The 19,490-nt window shown below is 38.4% G+C and overlaps 1 protein-coding gene across 2 annotated transcripts in view; it reads left to right on the forward strand.

The window, feature by feature from the left end:
• Positions 1 to 19,490, forward strand: part of LOC148943513 (mid1-interacting protein 1-B-like) — a 101,648-nt gene that overhangs the window by 51,990 nt on the left and 30,168 nt on the right. The window contains exon 1 of one of the 2 annotated variants that reach the window (XM_089101453.1): positions 11,219 to 11,287. The exons of the other annotated variant lie outside the window; for it this stretch is intronic. The gene's annotated coding sequence lies outside the window, so the exon portion shown is untranslated. Of the gene's footprint in view, positions 1 to 11,218; positions 11,288 to 19,490 lie in introns of those variants that run through there. 2 annotated transcript variants of the gene reach the window in all.

A 19,490-nucleotide genomic window follows, 5' to 3' on the forward strand; every position in this document is an offset into this window, starting at 1 on the left:
GGTAATGTGTTACCTGCAACAGTAGCAAGGAATTGTCCTCTATCATCAACGATTATTTTTATGTTGGCATTCTCCTTGAGTGCAATCATCTCTCGGGATCAGAGACTCCCATATAAACCCGTGTAAGAGAAGAATTTTTTCATTGCTTCAATGAGATTTAATTCCTTATTTCATTAACAATGCACGCATACGTTTCCAATAGCGCTACTACTTGCTATAGTATTATGGTTTAAATGCTCCTCCCTTTTGACTTTCAATGCTATAATAACATGGTCATGTGAACACACTCTATTAAAATGCTCCATCTTCACTATTTTTAAAGATATGACCTATGTGTTTACCGTTCCATCGCGTAGAAAAACATTGATTTAATACATGTAATAAACTAGGTAGTGTCGATAACCCGCCATAAAGTACCAGTGGGAAAGCCGCATCGTGTCTCTGAGCAAGCTTAGAGTAAAATTATTAGAGCCGTAAGCATATTTTATGTCATTTTAAGATACGTAAGAATAATTTTGAAGTCCAAAAAATTTTAGTCCAATAAAAAAAAGTGCTACTACAAAAATTATTTTTCTAATAGTAAAGGTCATGACTAATATGTCTATACCATTCTCATTTTGAATTAAGAAAATATTAAATGTGATTTTTTTTTATTTTAAGTGTTTTATCTCATTCGAAGTCATGTAAAAAAAAGTTGAAAAAAATGTTTCATGTTAAAAAAATAATAAAAAAAGTTAAAAAAAAATTCAAAAAAAAATCCAAAAAAATGGGGAGGGGGCCAAAAAGTTGGAGGGGAGGGGCCCCCTTGGAGTTTGGGGATAGGGGACTTTTGGGGGGTTGAGGTCTCTGCTGGTTAGGGTCGTTTGTGCTTATGATCCTTGATGGTTCGTACTCACATACACCTTACTACTTGATTTGCAAGGATTTCTAAGGTTTGTTCTGAATTTCATTATTAAAATTATTTTCTTGTGATCTACATCTCTCTTAGTATCAACTTTTTAGTATACTATAACGTTAGACTCTATTTTAAACTGACAACACTGTTCAAACGTCACTTGTGTATTATGCAGAACACATCGAAGAAGTAAAGCTATCCATTATTAAAATTGTTTTCTTGCCATCTACATCTCTCTTAGTATCAACTTTGTAGTATACTATAACGTTAGACTCTATTTTAAACTGACAACACTGTTAAAACGCCATTGAGGTTACCTTAAGTTCTAATCGCTTTAACACCTTTTATCCATCTTCATACAATCCAATTCACAAATATTATCCACCTCGGTTTTTTTCCATATTATTCAAATACGATCGTTCGTAAACTCAAATTCGCGAATCCCTTATCCCTTTTTGCAAATGTAAATCAAAAAATTCTGATTGTAGTATCCAATTTTTTAATTAGCAACGACGCATTAATAAAAAACTACTCTCGAGTTAAGGCAATTGTCCAAAAACTCAGAAAAACCAGTCTGATAGCACATACTTCAAAGAAATGGAACAGGTGTGTAGAATAGCATAGGAAGGAACATAAGCTCCTGGAATAGCATTGGAAGGAACAGTGTCCCCAAATAGCATTGGAAGGAACATAAACCCTTAGAATAGCATAGGAAGGAACACAAACCCTTAGAATAGCATAGGAAGGAACATAAACCCTTAGAATAGCATAGGAAGGAACATAGTGTCCCCAAATAGCATGGGAAGGACCACAAACCCTTAGAATAGCATAGGAAGGAACATAAACCCTTAGAATAACATGGGAAGGAACATAAACGCTTAGAATAGCATAGGAAGTAACATAAACCCTTAGAATAGCATAGGAAGGAACGTAAACCCTTAGAATAGCATAGGAAGGAACATAAACCCTTAGAATAGCATAGGAAGGAACATAAACCCTTGGAATAGCATAGGAAGGAACATAAACCCTTAGAATAGCATTGGAAGGAACATAAACCCTTAGAATAGCATAGGAAGGACCATAAATTTTTAGAATAGCATAGGAAGGAGCATAAACCAAGCAAATCCATAAGTACATGCTCTGGAAAGGTGCCAAGGAACGTAAAGTAAGCAAATAGCACAGGAAGGAAGATAGTGTACTAGAATAGCACGGGAAGGAACATAGTTCCATAGAAGTATAAGTTAGCACTCTACTATTGTCTGCGCGGGGTATTTTCTGCGGGGGGGGGGGGAATTTTCTGGGATGGTAATCGCCGGGGGGATAAACGCCTAGAACCATTTTATGCCTTTAGACTCAGTGTTTTAAAAAGTAACGCGTTATCAGAGTAGTTTTTTCAAAGTAAAACATCAAAAGGAAGATTAAGAAAATCTAATAAATTTTTTTAATTAAAAAATTTTTGATTTAATTTTGAATGTCAAAAGCCAGTAGGCCTATATTTGATACCTTTATACTTCATAACCGTAAAAAATTTAATCTTTTTCAAAGTGAAAAATAGATAAAAACAATCACTCCTAGAAACAATGAAAAAATTAATAATAAAAAGCAAAAAACTTATCCGTTCAGGGGGAAAATACAGAAATTCTTAGCATTCCGTTCAGCGGAAACATTTCTGGTTATAGTGGCTTCATATATCAGCTCATGGGTAGGCCTACTCTTGCAATGCATGTAATAGTTGACGGCATATTCATACCGATATTGCCTCTTATTAAGTTGTTTTCCTTGTGTTATCTATAATTATACGAACTTTCTTGTGGTCTAATAACTGCACTAACTACTAATAAACAAATACAAATTTAAGATCACCATAAAAAGCTGATTCTTTGAGTGCACGCTATCAATAGTTAGGATCTTATACTTTCGTTATTGACAAGGGTTGTTATTTATTTACCATTCAGTAGGCTACTATGATTATGAAGATTTTTTTTGTATTTTTTTTATTGCTCTAACCAAATCATATAGAAAATTTGGTACTGGTGCATAATATATAACACACGAAAGAAGTCAAGTATGGTTACTGCTAATGAAATAAAATAAAATAGGATGAAAATATAATAGTTTAGAAATAAATTTGGGCTATATATTTGCCCATTAGGGGGTAAGAGGTAAAGCATAACATAAATTAAATACCTAACATAACCTAGATACCTCCCCCCCCTTTAACCCCAAAAACAACAGTTTAAATATTGTAAACGGGATAAGAATTCACGCTTTGCAATCCATTATCTCTTGCAAAAACCCTTTTGACGGGTTTCCATTTGTATTTCTTTGCACAGCCTATAGCGCTGTGTTATATATAATGAACCAGTGCCGAAGATTTTTTGTTGAAAACTGGTTAGATGTTACTCAGTCACAAATTAGAGCTTATATTTTCCTTATTATGGGTAAAAATTTATTGGCAGGCAGCCAACAATGGGACAACAAACATTTTTCCATGGTTTTCCCCTATTTTGCTCTCTTTCCTTTGGCTTCTTTATAGTCTAAAACTTCCAGGAGGGCCCTGCCCCCCAGCCCCCCCCCCCCGCTGATGCCCATGGATTAAAGTAGAGTTGGATTATGGAAAGCAGGCCGTCCAGAACAGTAGGAGGGTCATAATGACTCCCACGCGACACCACTGCTGCCATCTACAATTTAGTCTAACGCTGTTAGAACACAATTTATTCAAGGTTTATCGATCGAGTCTAATGGCTGATGTCAAGGTCAATGGATTTGTTGTTGTTCGTCAGGGTGTAATGATACAGGGGGGGGGTGATTTACATAATCGATGGGGAATGTATTAATCTAGGACAAGTGAATTTCCAAGAAATTGATTACACATAATTTATTCAAGGATGATTGATCTAGGACTCAAGGGGGAAGTGAATTTCCGAGAACTTGATTTACATAATCGGTGGGGACTGTATTGATCTAGGACTCGAGGGGGGAAATGGATTTCCGAGAACTTGATTTACATAATCGGTGGGGAATATATTGATCCAGGACTCGACTACGACAAGTGAATTTCCGAGAAATTGATTTACATAATCGAGGGGAATTATTGATTTACGAAAGGGGAATGGAGAAACAAATATGGCTTCTTTGATCTTAGGTCTGAGGGATAAACAGTCTTTAGGTCAGAGAGAAAAATTAATATTCTATTTTTAAATATGGCTTTCATTGATCTTTAGAGTCAGGAATTAGAAATGACATCACTTGTTATCTTGGAATTATGCGGGAGTCTAAAGAGATAGAAATTCTATTTTTAATTACGGCTTCTTCGATCTTTAGGTCACAGAGAAAAATTAATATTCTATCGAAACCATAATAGTGTAGCTAGGAACATCTATGAGATGAAGAGATTAACGCGGGAAAGGGTGTCTGATTCTATTTGGCTACATGTCAGGGTTGGTATTTGCAAGTCCAAGAATTTGTCTTTGTTGCTTTGAATGTCTGAAGAGTCTGTCTTTCTCTCTTTGTGTGTCTGATTCTATTTGTTTGCATGTCTGGGTTGATGTTTGCCAGTCCAAGTATTTGTCTTTGTTGGTTTGAATGTCTAAACTGTCCGTCCTTCTCTGTTTGTGTGTCTGATTCTATTTGTTTGCATGTCTGGGTTGGTGTTTGCAAGTCCAAATATTTGTCTTTTTTGATTTAAATGTCAAAATTGTCTGGCTCTCTTGGTTTATGTGTATGATTTTATTTGTTTGCATGTCTGGGTTGGTGTTTTCAAGTCCAACTATTTGTCTTTGTAGGTTTGAATATCTAAAGTGTCTTACGTGCACGCAAACACGGAAACATCAAAAAAATGGGGTTCCCCAACATGCTGAATCTGAAATTGTAATTTTCAAGGAGATTCTTTAACCTTTTAGAGTTAAATTACCCTTTTAGGGTTGACCTTTTAGGGTTCTCCGACATACTGAACCTGAAAGTGTGTTCTCAGAAATACTGACTCTGAAAGTGTAATTTTCATTGAGATTATTTGGACTTTTGGGGTTAGGTTAGGTTAGGTATAAATAAATATTAATAAGTAAATAGAAACATTTCTCCATGTTTAAGTTAGGTTAGGTTAACTTATCCTGAGTAAAGTCGAATTGGGGAGATTTTCCGGCGAGTATGGTTTGGTTAGGTTAGGTTATGCTAGATTAAGTTAGGTTAGGTTAGGTTAAGTTAGGTTAGCCTACGTAAGCGCGCGTACGTAGGCTAACCTAACCTAACTTAATCTAGCCTAACCTAACTTAGCCATACTCGCCGGAAAATCTCCCCAGGTTGACTTTGCTCATGATAAGTTAACCTAACCTAACTTAAACATGGAGAAATGTTTCTATTTATTTATTAGTATTTATTTATACCTAACCTAACCCCAAAAGTCCAAATAATCTCCATGAAAATTACACTTTCAGAGTCAGTATTTCTGAGAACACACTTTCAGGTTCAGTATGTCGGAGAACCCTAAAAGGTCAACCCTAAAAGGGTAAGTTAACTCTAAAAGGTTAAAGAATATCCTTGAAAATTAAAATTTCAGATTCATCATGTAGGAGAACCCCATGGTTTTGATGTTTCCGTGTGTGCGTGCACGTAAGACACTTTAGACATTCAAACTAACAAAGACAAATACTTGGACTTGCAAACAACAACTCAGACATTCCAACAAATAGAATCAGACAAACAAACAGATAAAGACCGACACTTTAGACATTAAATCCAACAAGGAAAAATAGTTGGACTTGCAAACAGAAACCCTGAAATGCAAACACTTAAAATCAGACATACAAACAGAGAAAGACACACACTTTAGACATTCAAATCGACAAAGAGAAATATTTGGATTTGCAAACACCAACCCAGATATGAAAACAAATAGAATCAAACACCCAAACAGAGAAAGACAGACACTTTAGACGTTCAAACCAACAAAGACACATTCTTGGACTTGCAAACACCAACTCAGACATGCAAACAAATAGAATCAGACCCACAAACAGAGAAAGACAGACACTTTAGGCATTCAAACAAACAAAGACAAATTCTTGGACTTGCAAACACCAACCCAGACATGCAAACAAATAGAATCAGACACCCAAACAGAGAAAGACAGACAGTTTAGACATTCAAACCAAAAAAGACAAAATACTTGGACTTGCAAACATCAACCCAGACATGCAAACAAATAGAATCAGACACATAAACAGAGAAAGACAGACACTTTGGACATTCAAACCAAAGAAGACAAGTACTTGGACTTGCAAACACCAACCCAAACATGCAAACAAATAGAATCAGACACACAAACAGAGAAAGACAGACACTTTAGACATTCAAACCAAAAAAGACAAATATTTGGACTTGCAAACACCAATCCCAGACATGCAAACAAATAGAATCAGACACACAAACAGAGAAAGACAGACACTTTAGACATTCAAACCAACAAAGACAAATACTTGGACTGGCAAACATCAACCCAGACATGCAAACAAATAGAATCAGACACACAAACAGAGAAAGACAGACTCTTCAGACATTCAAACCAACAAAGACAAATACTTGGACTTGCAAACACCAACCCTGACATGTAACCAAATAGAATCAGACACATAAACAGAGAAAGACAGACATTTTTGACATTCAAACCAAGAAAGACAAATAGTTGGACTTGCAAACACTATCCCAGACATGCAAACAAATAGAATCAGACAAACAAACAGAGAAATACAGACACTTTAGGCATTCAAACCAACAAAGACAAATTCTTGGACTTGCAAACACCAACCCAGACATGTAACCAAATAGAATCAGACACACAAACAGAGTAAGACAGACACTTTAGACATTCAAACCAACAAAGACAAATTCTTGGACTTGCAAACACCAACTCAGACATGCCAACAAATAGAATCAAACACCCAAACAGAGAAAGACAGACACTTTAGACATTCAAACCAACAAAGACAAATATTTGGACTTGCAAAAACCAACCCAGACATGCCAACAAATAGAATCAGACACACAAAAAGAGAAAGACAGACACTTTAGGCATTCAAACTAACAAAGATAAATTCTTGGACTTGCAAACACCAATCCAGACATGCAAACAAATAGAATCAAACACCCAAACAGGGAAAGACAGACACTTTAGACATTCAAACCAACAAAGACAAATTCTTGGACTTGCAAACACCAACCCAGACTGGCCAACAAATTGAATCGGACACACAAGCCGAGAATGACAGACACTTTAGAAATTCAAACCAACAAAGACAAATTCTTGAACTTGCAAACATCAACCCAGACATGCAAACAAATAGAATAAAAAATATTAAAAAATGTGGGAGCCCGGGGGCCCTTGGGGGGCCGGGTGGTCTTTGGGGACCTGGGGGCCTTTGAAGGCCCAGAGGGCCTTTGGGGACCCTTTGGGGGGTTCGGGGGGCATTTGAGGGTCTGGGAGGCATTTAGGGGCCCGGGGGAATTTGGGGGCCCGGGGGCATTTAGGGGCTCAGGGGCCCCAGGGGGGTCATTGAGGTTGGGGGGGCCCTTTGGGTTTGGGGTAGAGGACCTCACAACATTGTTCAAACGGAACTTGTGTATTATAACGACCAGAGTTTCACCCCAAATCATCTTCTAAATCATCTTCTAAAATCATTTTCTAAAATGTCTCTAACTATTTCGCCCAAATAATTCCCTAAAATGTCTAAAACGGTTTCGCCCAAATAATCCCCTAAGCGTAATTTTTGTGTGTTCCTTTTGTTTTGGCATCCCTGCGCTGTCACATTTGAAATTCCTAGGAAACCCTTTCACGCGTTAATATCTTCATCTCATAGATGTTTCTAGCTACACTATTAAGGTTTCGATAGAATATTAATTTATCTCTGTGACCTAAAGATCAAAGAAGCCGTATTTAAAAATAGAATTTCTATCTCTTTAGACTCCCGCATAATTCCAAGATATTAAAAATACCAAGATATTTAAAAATAGAATATTAATTTTTCTCTCTGACGTAAAGACCGTTTATCCCTCAGACCTAAGATCAAAGAAGCCATATTTGTTTCTCTATTCCCCTTTCGTAAATCAATAATTCCCCTCGATTATGTAAATCAATTTCTCGGAAATTCACTTGTCCTAGTCGAGTCCTGGATCAATACATTCCCCACCGATTATGTAAATCAAGTGCTCGGAAATCCATTTCCCCCCTCGAGTCCTAGATCAATACAGTCCCCACCGATTATGTAAATCAAGTTCTCGGAAATTCACTTCCCCCTTGAGTCCTAGATCAATCATCCTTGAATAAATTATGTGTAATCAATTTCTCGGAAATTCACTTGTCCTAGATCAATACATTCCCCATCGATAATGTAAATCACCCCCTGTGTCATTACACCTGGACGAACAACAATAAATCAATTGACCTTGGCATCATTAGACTCGATCGATAATCCTTCAATAAATTATGTTCGTACAGCGTTAGACTAAATTGTAGATGGCAGCAGTGGTGTCGCGTGGGAGTCATTATGGCCCTTCTACTCAGAACGAATTGTACTAAATACCTTAGTTAGGTAACCTAACCTAACCAAAATACCAGCTCTACATAATAAATATTTAATTAAAAGGTACTTTCCCATTATATGGGCCTTTACAAGGAAACTAGTCATGAAAAACCGTTTTTGACGGGTTAATTCAAGACACTGCTATAGAGTAATGGAATGCATAGCGTGGTTTTCATTGCGTATACGATATTTAAACTGTCGTTTTTTGGGGTTTCGGGGAGAAAAATATACCTAGGTTAGGTTAGGTTTCGTATTTAATATATTCTATGCTTTACCCCCCCCCCCCCTAATGTGCAAATATATAGCCCAAATTTGTTTCTAAACTATTATATGTTCATCCTATTTTATTTTATTTCATTAGCAGTAACCAAACTTAACTTTTTAGAAAGGCCCATATAATGGGAAAGTACCAATTAAAATGTACCTACATCGTAGTTTTTTCACTGAGTCTAAGCTAATTGTTTCCGAATACAAACAGCTAAACCAGTTTTCTCAGACCTAACAAATCAACTCAGATCAAGAACTTGAGTGGGGTCATGGGCGTAGGCAGCATATTGTCTAGGGGGGGCAGTCGATAGTTTGATGGAGGGGGAGATGAAGTTGTTTCGGCATGGGCGTACGTAGCTTCTTGCCTAGGGAAGGGGGCAGCCACTTCTGTGATGAAGGGCGGTGGGGGGGGGACTGAAGTTGTACTGCCAGTTCACAAAACCTTACATTGCCAGCAAGTTCTATCATACTTATGAAATCCTTATTAATAAGTAATCGCCAAAAATTGTAAATCATCAATATGCTTCACCATTAATCTTTTTGGATTACAGCTAAATCTTTCCAAGACATTATGGATGATTGCTTCTTGTTTGAATTGAATAAATTTCTTTGAATAAATTTCTGTTTATTTCCAGTTTTTTCAACCGTCTACCTTTTATCAACTGCTTTTCCAACCGTCTGCTTTTTCAGCCATATCTAATGTAAATCTGAAGGTCTAGGGGGGGGGGGTAGCTGCCCCCTGCCTCCCCCTCCCTACGCCCATGAGTGGGGTCGCTATTACACCTAAGTACCGGGTAGTTTTAAGTACCTTGTGCCGCCAATCTATACAACAAATTAAAAAACGCACAGTGGCAAAACCGAGTGGAGGGTCTCCAGGGACGATGCCTTTAATTTTAAAATAAATTAAATGAAGATGTGAAATTTTTTTATCTATTTCCCAGCTAGACGTCTTTCCAGAAAAAGAATGGGAAGTCTGCCAAATGCAGATATGCTCTTATGTATGCTGATCAGTCGCGGATCCAGAGGGGGGGGGGGGGGTGCGCGGGGGGCGCGCGCCCCCCGAGCGTAATCGAAAGTTGGGTAATTTAATTAATTAACTCAAGTTTGCGTTAATTAAGCTTGCTCCTACCACAAGTTTTTAGGATCAACCTATTTTGCGCCCCCCAAGTTTTTTTTATCAGATCAACCTATTTTGCGCCCCCTAAATTTTTTTATCGGCTCAACCTATTTTGCCCCCCCCCTCCCCCTAAAAAATTCTGGATCCGCCCCTGATACTGATAGTGTATGTATACTGATAAATGTAGGCTATATTGAAAACAAAATACATTTTAATCTTGTTGACTTTTTATAACTTTTGTAAATTCAAAATTATTAAGACTTTCAGGTGTGAACATCAGTAGCTTATATAAGATAAACTGTCAATCCACATTCATTTGTTTTTTTTTGCTAACTTTGGATATGAAGGTGTTTTTTTTTTATTTTCTCAGAAGAACGAATCAGGTCCTTAGTGAGACTCATACAAAGGAATTTATTAATGAGGATGCCCAAAAATTCATTGGAGAATAGATTCAAACAAAGCTTAAATATAGGTGAGCATATATTAAGACCCAAAAATCTATTAGAAAAATATAAGGGGGAGGGCAAGAGAACTGAAGACACCCACCCTACATGTGTGCCTGGTCTTAGGCTGAAGCGATTTATCCCTGATAACACCAGGCTTTACGTTTGCTTTTATGCTTTGTAAGGCTGAAGATGGCCCATGCCTCTATCATTTTTACATCAACTGATTGTTCCACATCAGGAGGTCCTAGGCCACACTCTTCCTGTCTACAAACTGAAAATTACTGACAGAAACACAAGAACTTGTATATTTTTTTTCGCAATCTTTGAAATTTTTCGCAAGTTTTGTGGGTAATTGTCAATTAGCCGGAACCCAAGCGATATATTGTATGCGGAAGATGCTTAAGAAACTAGTCAAACGGGTTTCTTTGGATCGCAAACCGTGGTTTGTCATTGCGTTTACAATATTTAAATTTTTGTTTTTTAGGGTTTAGGGTAAAAAGGTACCTAGGTTAGGTTACGTATTTAATATATGCTATGCTCTACCCCCACACCCTTAATGCGCAAATATATAGCCCAAATTTGTTTCTAAACTATTTTATTTTCATCATATTTTGTTTTATTTCATTAGCATCAACCAAACTTGACTTCTTCGCATTATCACGTGGGTTCCGGCTAATTGACAAGTACCGTTTTGTGACTTAACTGCTTTTGAACCACCATAGCCGAAACTCACAAAACGGGGGAAACCCAAGCGCATCAATGAAGTATAGTATTATGTTAATTTACTAACTCAGACCCTATAGATTGCCAGTGATATAAAAAAAACCGGCTTTTTAAAGTTGATGCTCCTCAATTGTGACGTCACGTTTTCTAGCCAATGAAAGAGGAGGAAAAATCGTCCGATGTTTGAAGATCGATAATTTGAATAGGAGAATGTTATTCATTCGGTTTAAAGTCCAGTTCACCTACAAATTGGTGACTAACTTAGGTTTGTTAATTAATGGATTAATCCCAGTATTTGAGAAGTATTTGATACAATCTAGGCTAATATGTATATAATGCTATGTTGGTGGCCAGACATCCATCACATGGCTAATATGGGAGTAAAGTTCATTTGGGATGCAAGTGCATGTTAGGCTATATTTAGATTGAGGATACAATTCTAGGTATATATTTGCCCATTAGGGGGGTGGGGGTGGGTGGCAGAAAGTTTAAACTTACCTCTCATTTAAATCAGAAATAAAATTTACCCCCATCCCCTAATGTGCAAATATATAGGCTACCCTGAATTGGTATAGATAGGGGTGGGGGCTAAAATTCATTTCCAACAAAAATGATTAGGCCTATTATATTTGTAAAGAGCATAAAAAAAGGCATCCAGTGGTATATTCACTTTAGGCTATTTGCAACTCAATAATAGGCACAGTAAAAATTTACCGATGATTTTAAGCTCTTCTTCCCTACTAATATAATACACTAATCTTTCAAAGGTTTTGTGAAGACAGGTTGGCCTATAGATAGACATGTCTTAGCCAGTGGTGGATCCATGGGGGGGGCCCTCTCCCCCTAACATAGTCCAAAGTAGTGTAATTTACTTAATTAAAGCAAGATTGCGTTAATTAAACTTGCTCCTAGCGAAAGTTTATCGTATCAACCTATTTTGCCCCCCCCCCCTAAAACAGTCGTGGATCCACCCCTGGTCTTAGCCTAAATATTTCTATTTCTTCTAGTGTTGCCTGGAATCTGATTGTCTTATACTACGGATCTTGGTCAGATAGCCTATTCATAGTCAGTGGTGTGATCGTGATTTTGTCAAAATCCTGAGGGGGGAGTAAAGGTGGAGCCAATTTTCCCAAATAAAGTAAAGATGATCCATATAGTTGGCTACCATAAGGCAAAGGTATACTAAAGGAAATTGACCCATTTCTCTGGAGGCTTAAATTATGTAGACTTATCTTAGTTTTGACAAGATTTTTAAAGAAAATAAATTTCAGCTGGGGGGGGGGACAAACTGGGTCTGGACGGGGCAGTTGCCGTCCCCTTGCCCAATAATAAATTACACCCCTATTCATAGCCTAGCATTTGAACAGGATTATGAGCCAAATTTATCTTTTTACTGGAAGTGAAAAGTGAAGACCCAAATCAATCTAGAGTTTGTAACATTCTGGCTTAAGAGCTTCTTCCTATCATGGAAAGTAGTTGAGTTAGGTAAGTGAAACTTTCAGGAAAGTCTCCAGGACCTGAAATAAAATATCCCCCGTGAAGATATTGCCAAGCTGCTAGCATATGTCTTCTTTTCTAGTTGGCTTAGAAGATTACATACATGATAGGTTTCTCTGGATATAGCCTAACATATCTAAATTTTGACGAAAAACGTTTTACCTTTGGCTAATTCTGAGTTTTCAATCTCCTTTTCATTGACATTAGTTTTTGAACATGCAATTTCTGTTACTTTATTGGAAGTTTAGGCCATTTCAGTGGTGTCTTCACAAATTTAAGAAACAGAGTTTATAGATCTTTAAAACCTTATAAATTGGGATTGAGCATAGGTTGAAGCCTCAAACACTTATCTTGTGCCCCATTTGAGTGGAAGATCTATTTTGCGAGATTTCACTTTCATAAGACAAATGTTATAAAATATCCTAAAAGGTCAATGCCCTTTAGAGGGACAAGTAGCGGAGGTCTGGGCTTCAAAAAGCCTTTCCAGGAGATCATTAATGCTCTGGATGCATTCATGAGTTTCACTCACCTATGTCAGCTGTTGGTCAATATATACCAAATCATATTATTGAGTTTCAAATAAAGTGAATACACCATTCGATGCCTTTTTTTATGCTGATTACGACCCTATATAGGCTATACCTAACCCTGAATTGGCATATATAGGGGGGGGGGGGCTGAAATTTATCACCAATAGAAATGCTTATTATATTCGTAATCAGCATAAAAAAAGGCATCAAATGGTGTATTCACTTTAGTCCTAACTCAATAATATGATTTGGTATATATTGACCCAGTTTTCCATCGTAGGGAAAATCTAAATTAGAATTTTACCCTAACCTAGAATTTCTTTCAAACATTACAAGTAAGGAAGGAGTTTAAGTAGGACCAAAACACCTTCCCCGGCAAATATTTGGCCTAGACTGTAGATCATCCACTTATGTTTTTTTTTGTTCTGTCTACCCAGTATGAAATCATTTCAAAGTCAATCTAATCGTATACATGGGCGTAATTTCAGGATTTCAATAGGGAGGAGGGGGGCAAGAGGGGGTCCACGTCAAGGAAGTTTGAGATGTTCTTAAGGAAAAATTGAGTATTCGGGGGGATTTGCCCTGGAAAATTGTTGGAAATGCAATCCTAAACGTGTTTTTAAGCTGTCTGAAAATTTATTTTCGGAAATGATTTTATAATGGATACCCAGCACCAAAGAATAAAAAAGTAAAGTTGGTCTGGCCTGCCTAGGTTATTGAAAGTATAGTTTCCTTCAAGTGGTAACGAATAAAAGTTATTATTTAGCAAATACGCTACACGGTTAATTAAAAAAATAGATTGCACAATACATAATAAACAATACCCGCACATCAAACAAGGTTATTATATTAAGTTGGCTGTCCTGATTCCGCTCCCGTCCGTTGGGTTGATGTCTGAGGCTTACTGGCGGATTCTTGGCGCCCAGAGTGCATGGCATGCACGAGTCACGGGGATACCTTGGTCCCTAGCCCCTTACCGAGAAATCCATAGCTGCCTGGTCTCACCGTGGCAGAAGGATCGCAACCGTTCTGTCGACCTATCCTGTGACAGATTCCGGTTAACATGCGGAAGGACTGCCGTTCGGGATTGGAGATCAGGCGGTTAAACCTATTCCCTTGAATTAATGGAAAAAGCGGACAATATTAATTGAAATCTGAAATCAACGGTATCCCAGCAAGCGATGCGCCAGAGGCTCCGGTGACCCCGGTAAAAAGTCAGCGAGCCGGTCCTCCATTAAATTAAATAAAGAAAATCCATGAGTGTGGGGTGCTGGAATGTTGGCTCAATGAAGTGTTTGGCGATACGAACTTCTATTGCTGGAGAATCCGAACACTACAATATAACATGGACTTTAGGGAAGATGTGGGTACCCTGGGCAAGGGCGGATCCAGGATTTTTTTTCGGGGGGGGGGTTACTAATTTTTGAATCAGTTTTCGACTAATTTTACTGATTATTACCTAGGTTTTACTAATTTTCGACTTATTTTCGACTCGGTCAAAAATTTCGAGTGGGGGGGGTTCAAACCGGGTAAACCCCCCCCCCCTCTGGATACGGCCTTGACCCTGGGACATGTTCAAGTTTATGGCAGATATCTGGAGAAGGCTTTCGTCAAATTACATGATTTTGCTACTTGCTTAAATGGAACTAATTGGGCTTTTTCACAGATTTTTTTTGCAGGTTATTCCCTTGATCAGCTGTTTCGGTATCAACAATTTTCATAACCCCCTTCTTTTGTCCCAGAGTACCCAGACCCCTGGGTACTCTGGGACAATCTGGAAGCTACTCTGGGACACAGAACTCTTTTTACCAAATATAATTTATTAAATTACCTTAATTTGCACTTCGGAGCAAATTAAGATCCATCATAATCTGTTACATGCTCCATACTTGATGATGTGAATGATTAAACATCCAATGCATCCGAATTGTACTTCCAGAAAACACCAGTCCATTCAACATCCAAGGACTTCTTGAACACTTCATTATTGGGTGCTGAGACTGTTTTATTTGACAGACTATTCCAGTGGTTTACTACGAGGCAGGAGAAAAACTGTTGTCGGCAAGGCCGTATCCCGGGGGGGGGTTACCCGGTTTGAACCCCCCCCCCCCCCCCCGAAATTTTTGACAGAGTCGAAAATTAGTAAAATTAGTCGAAAACCGAGTCGAAAATTAGTACCCCCCCGCCCCTCCCCGAACAAAAATCCTGGATCCGCCCCTGGTTGTCGGTGTCGAATTTTGACAGATGGTTTGAACAGCTTCTTTGAAAGTCCCCCCCCCCCTGTCAGTGCCAATATTTTGGGAAATTAGCAAATGAATTGGGGGGGGGGTCTTATGAAATAAACTTATGTGTCACGAGCACATCAGCTCTTCATCATTGGTAAACCAGTGTAGATAATTTAAGCTCCTTTAAACATTCATCGTAAGGCTTGTCTCTCATCTTAGATACTGCCTTTGTGGCTCTCCTTTGTACTCCTCCCAGAAGCTGAATATCACCCCAGTATTCTGGTGATACTATAAACATTCCAAATCAATTATTGGTCTGACAAGGGTCTTGTACAGCCTCACAAAAATACAGAGAGACCTATTGGATATAGTTTTCTTTAAGAGTGCTAGGACATAGTTTGCATGAGACACATAGTTTGCATGAGTCTTCTTGCAGTTTAAATGGAATTTACACTGGTTGTCAACTATGATTCCAAGATCCCTTTCTTCATCCACACTTTGCAGCTCTTGAATCTTATTTACAGCTGGATTTACCATAGTATATTTGAACCCTGGGTTGGAGTTGCCAAAATGAATAGAACTACATTTGTCAGTATTGAAGCTCATGTGCCATGTTGCTTCCCAGTTGTGAATATCGTCGAGATCTGCTTCTAGTGACTCATGATTCACTGCACAAAACAATTTTGAGTCGTCATCATAGAGAGTTAGCTGATTTTTAGTTAATTGAAAAATATCATTTATATAGATATTGAGCAGGAAGGGTCCTAAGACACTACCATGCGGGGTACCACTGGCGAATCTTCATCGCTCAGAGAGGATCAATTCCCCTCCATTAGCAGAAAGCCTCACTCTCTGTGTTCTATCTGTAGGGAAAGCTGAGATCTAGCCCACAAGGTCTCCATTAATTCCACATTAGATAAGTTTTTTTGTTCAAGTGTGGATGTGGAACTTTGTCAAATGCTTTTGTAAGGTCAAGCAACAAGACATCCACAGGTAAGCCCTGATCAATCAGGCCTGTTATAACATCATAAGCACCTACAATATACTCCTATTACGATAAACATATAAAACAGAAGCTTGCAACATTATTCACTCAAAAGCATGCTGTGAAAGTTCAGTGCTTTTGCTTCAAGTTCTTTGCCACCACTTAGATTAGGTTTTGGGTAGGCATAAGGCAATTTCGCTTGTCTTTCATGAAGCCCTCGTCCTTTGTCTCTTGAAATATGATCTTGCAAGTAGGGAGCTTTCGTTTCAGAAAGTTCACATTATATCCTTCCATTTGAACCTCCAAGACCTTGCCGGAATAATACTCTGAACTTTTCTTGGTAGCATATACAACAAGTACAAAATCACCATGCTTTATCTCCTCAGGAGGTTCTCTTACAGCCTCTTCCACATCTGGATTGAAGGGATGAATTCCCAGTTTAGAAAAGCCATTCATAATGCTCAATGGCAAGAAACCTTTTGGGAAGGCAACCCCAAGAAGTTCAGAGATCTTGTATTCTGTGACTGGTCTTCCAGGATGCTTTCTAAGCAAGTTTTCAATAGCTTGGTAAAAATAACTTTTTAATGGTGAATAGATGGTTACATCAAGGGTCTGTAGCTTAATTGATGCGTGTGGAGGGAATGCAAGAATTTGCAAACCCATCTCCTTTGCAGCAGAAATTAAGTCATAGCTCATGTGACTATCACGGTTATCCATGAGCAGAAGAGCTGGTTCCTTAGTGGAGTATGGCACATACCTTTTGAAGGGGCAAAAGTAGCCAAGAGATAGTCCTGTCATAATCCATGCATTTCTTGTTTTTCACTCGTAACAGCCTTTGTTCCTGGCGGAGCACCATCCAAGAGCCTTTCCACGAAGCCAGTCCTTCCAAAGAGAAGGTACACGGGAATAAAGCTCCACATCGCATTGAGAGTTCCGACCATTGTGACTAGTTTCCTTCTTTCCTGTGACGTAGTTGCTCCTAGCTGCTTGTCCCCATTAGGGCTCCGAACCTTCGGGTATTTCTGTTGAACATACGATAAGCCTGTTTCATCCATGTTGTAAGTTTGGTCAGCTGGGAAATGATAATTTGAGTATAGCTGTTCCAGCTGTTTATAGAATGTGGCAAGTGCATCAGGGCTGAAACCAAGATTGCGATGAAGGCTACTGCTTTCTGGTCTGCGCAGGAAAATTTTAATGTGTCTCATCTTGAACCCCTTTTACCAGTCTTCTGCTGCTGCTTCATTATGATCCCATGATTTGGGGGATTTCACTTGGCTTGCTTTGGCACATTCCCAGGCTAGTTTCTTTTTCCGTTTTTTTTTCGTAAGTCTATAGTTCATTTGCAGTGATAGCAGAAGATAAGACTCGAAGGATTCTTTTATTTCAGAAGTGAATAATTTATTTATATCATAGCTAAGTGAGAAGCAAAACGCCATTTTTTCTTCCTCCAATGATGCAGCAAATGACTTGTGTACCAACAACGTGTTAACTTCTTAATATTTTACAGTGTAGCTGCGGATCTGTGTGGCATACCATCTTTCAAGTGGGCATTTACAGGAGCCTTCGTGTTTTCTTCATCCCAGGCAAAGAGAGATGGATCGACCTTCCTCTTCTTAGGCATTCTGACGAAATTGAGAATGCTAGGGAAAAGGAAAAGCAAAGGCAACTACAGATGCTACTGGAATTATATTCTGATGTATATCACCTAGACCTTTGGCTGGAGTTGCATGATGTAGATATGAGGGTAATCTGGGCCACAATTGATAAAAAGTGCACCAGGGTGTCCAGGACCATATGTCCCAGATTACCTAAGCAGGAAACTTTTCACAAAGTTTAAATTTTATATCACTAGATGGCAACGTTTCGATTTCGTTGATAGAAGAGCTTTAGCATAGGTTTTATGGTATACCAGACAAATACATTAAAGTGATTAGTGTTATGTACGAGAATAACACTGCTGCAGTTAAGGTAGGAAATGAGGTTAGTAGCTGGATTCGTATTAAATCAGCAGATAAGCAGGGTTATTTTCTATTCTCCTTTATGCGGTTCATATTGATGAACTCCGTCTTAAGAAGCACAGGAAAGGCAATGGGAGACCACAGAATCAAAAATGGGCAAAAAACTCTCCTGGACTTAAAATTATGCTGATGATTTAAGCATCCTAGATGAAAGTTTGAGCAAAATGAATGAACTTTTAGAGGTTTTGCGATTTCAAAGTGCTAGAATAGGTTTGAAAATAAATGTTAAGAAGACTAAGTCACTAAGGCTGGGAATAAGTGAAGATGAAAAGGTGACGTTAGTAACGAAAAGATCGATCAGGTGGACAGCTTCACTTACTTTGGTAGTATTATTAGTCAAACTCAGGGTGTTTTTTTCACAGTTAAAAAGTTTGGAAGAATAGGAAGATAAAACTGCAAAGCAAGATTAGAATATTGGAAGCTACAGTGATGACAATGGTTAAATATGGCTCTGAAGCATAGGGGCTCCGAAAAGCGGATGAAGACTTGCTAGATGTTTTCTAGAGAAATTGCCTACGTGATTGTTCTGGATACCCGGCTTACTGACCGTATTTCAAACAGGAGGCTATACGAAAAGTGTGGTTTAATCCCGCTTTCTAGGGTTATAATGAGAAAAAGGTTAAAATGGCTAGGGCACGTTCTGCGTATGAAGGATGACAGATTGCCAAAGATTGTCCTTTTCGGCCAACCGTCAAGGGCTAAACGGAAAGTAAGTCGTCCGCGGTTGGGGTGGGAGGACGTCATAATAGATTTACAGGAAATCGGAATTTCCTGGGAGGGTGTAAAGAGGGAGGCTTTGAATAGATTGGAATGGAGGAGAAGCGTGCATAGCTGTGTTGGCCTCAGGCGGCTTGGTGCAGCGATGAATTGTTAGTAGTAGTAGTTGTAGATGGCAACGTAAATCAATCATTGGACAGTGTTCTGGAGCCAAAAGAACACAGCTTCTGACAAAAACACACTCATTATCATACAACAAACTGTTCAGAAGCTAGGTTGTAAAAACTTCTTACCTAAAATCTCTAAACAAAATATTTTATGATGTCTTCAGGAAAACACATGTATACTACCTGACAGATGGCGCAATGAATGTAATTAAGGCAGACTTTTTGAATAAAATTTTCTTCACAAAGGTACCATTTCCCATCTCTCTCACATCCCCCTACTCCTAATGGACACGGCCTCTTTCACTTTCTTAATTCCAGAATATGGTTCG

The sequence above is a fragment of the Artemia sp. Qi Xiang Cuo genome, chromosome 15 (genome assembly GCF_049724085.1).
Source record: "Artemia sp. Qi Xiang Cuo chromosome 15, ASM4972408v1, whole genome shotgun sequence".
NCBI lineage: Eukaryota > Metazoa > Arthropoda > Branchiopoda > Anostraca > Artemiidae > Artemia > Artemia sp. Qi Xiang Cuo.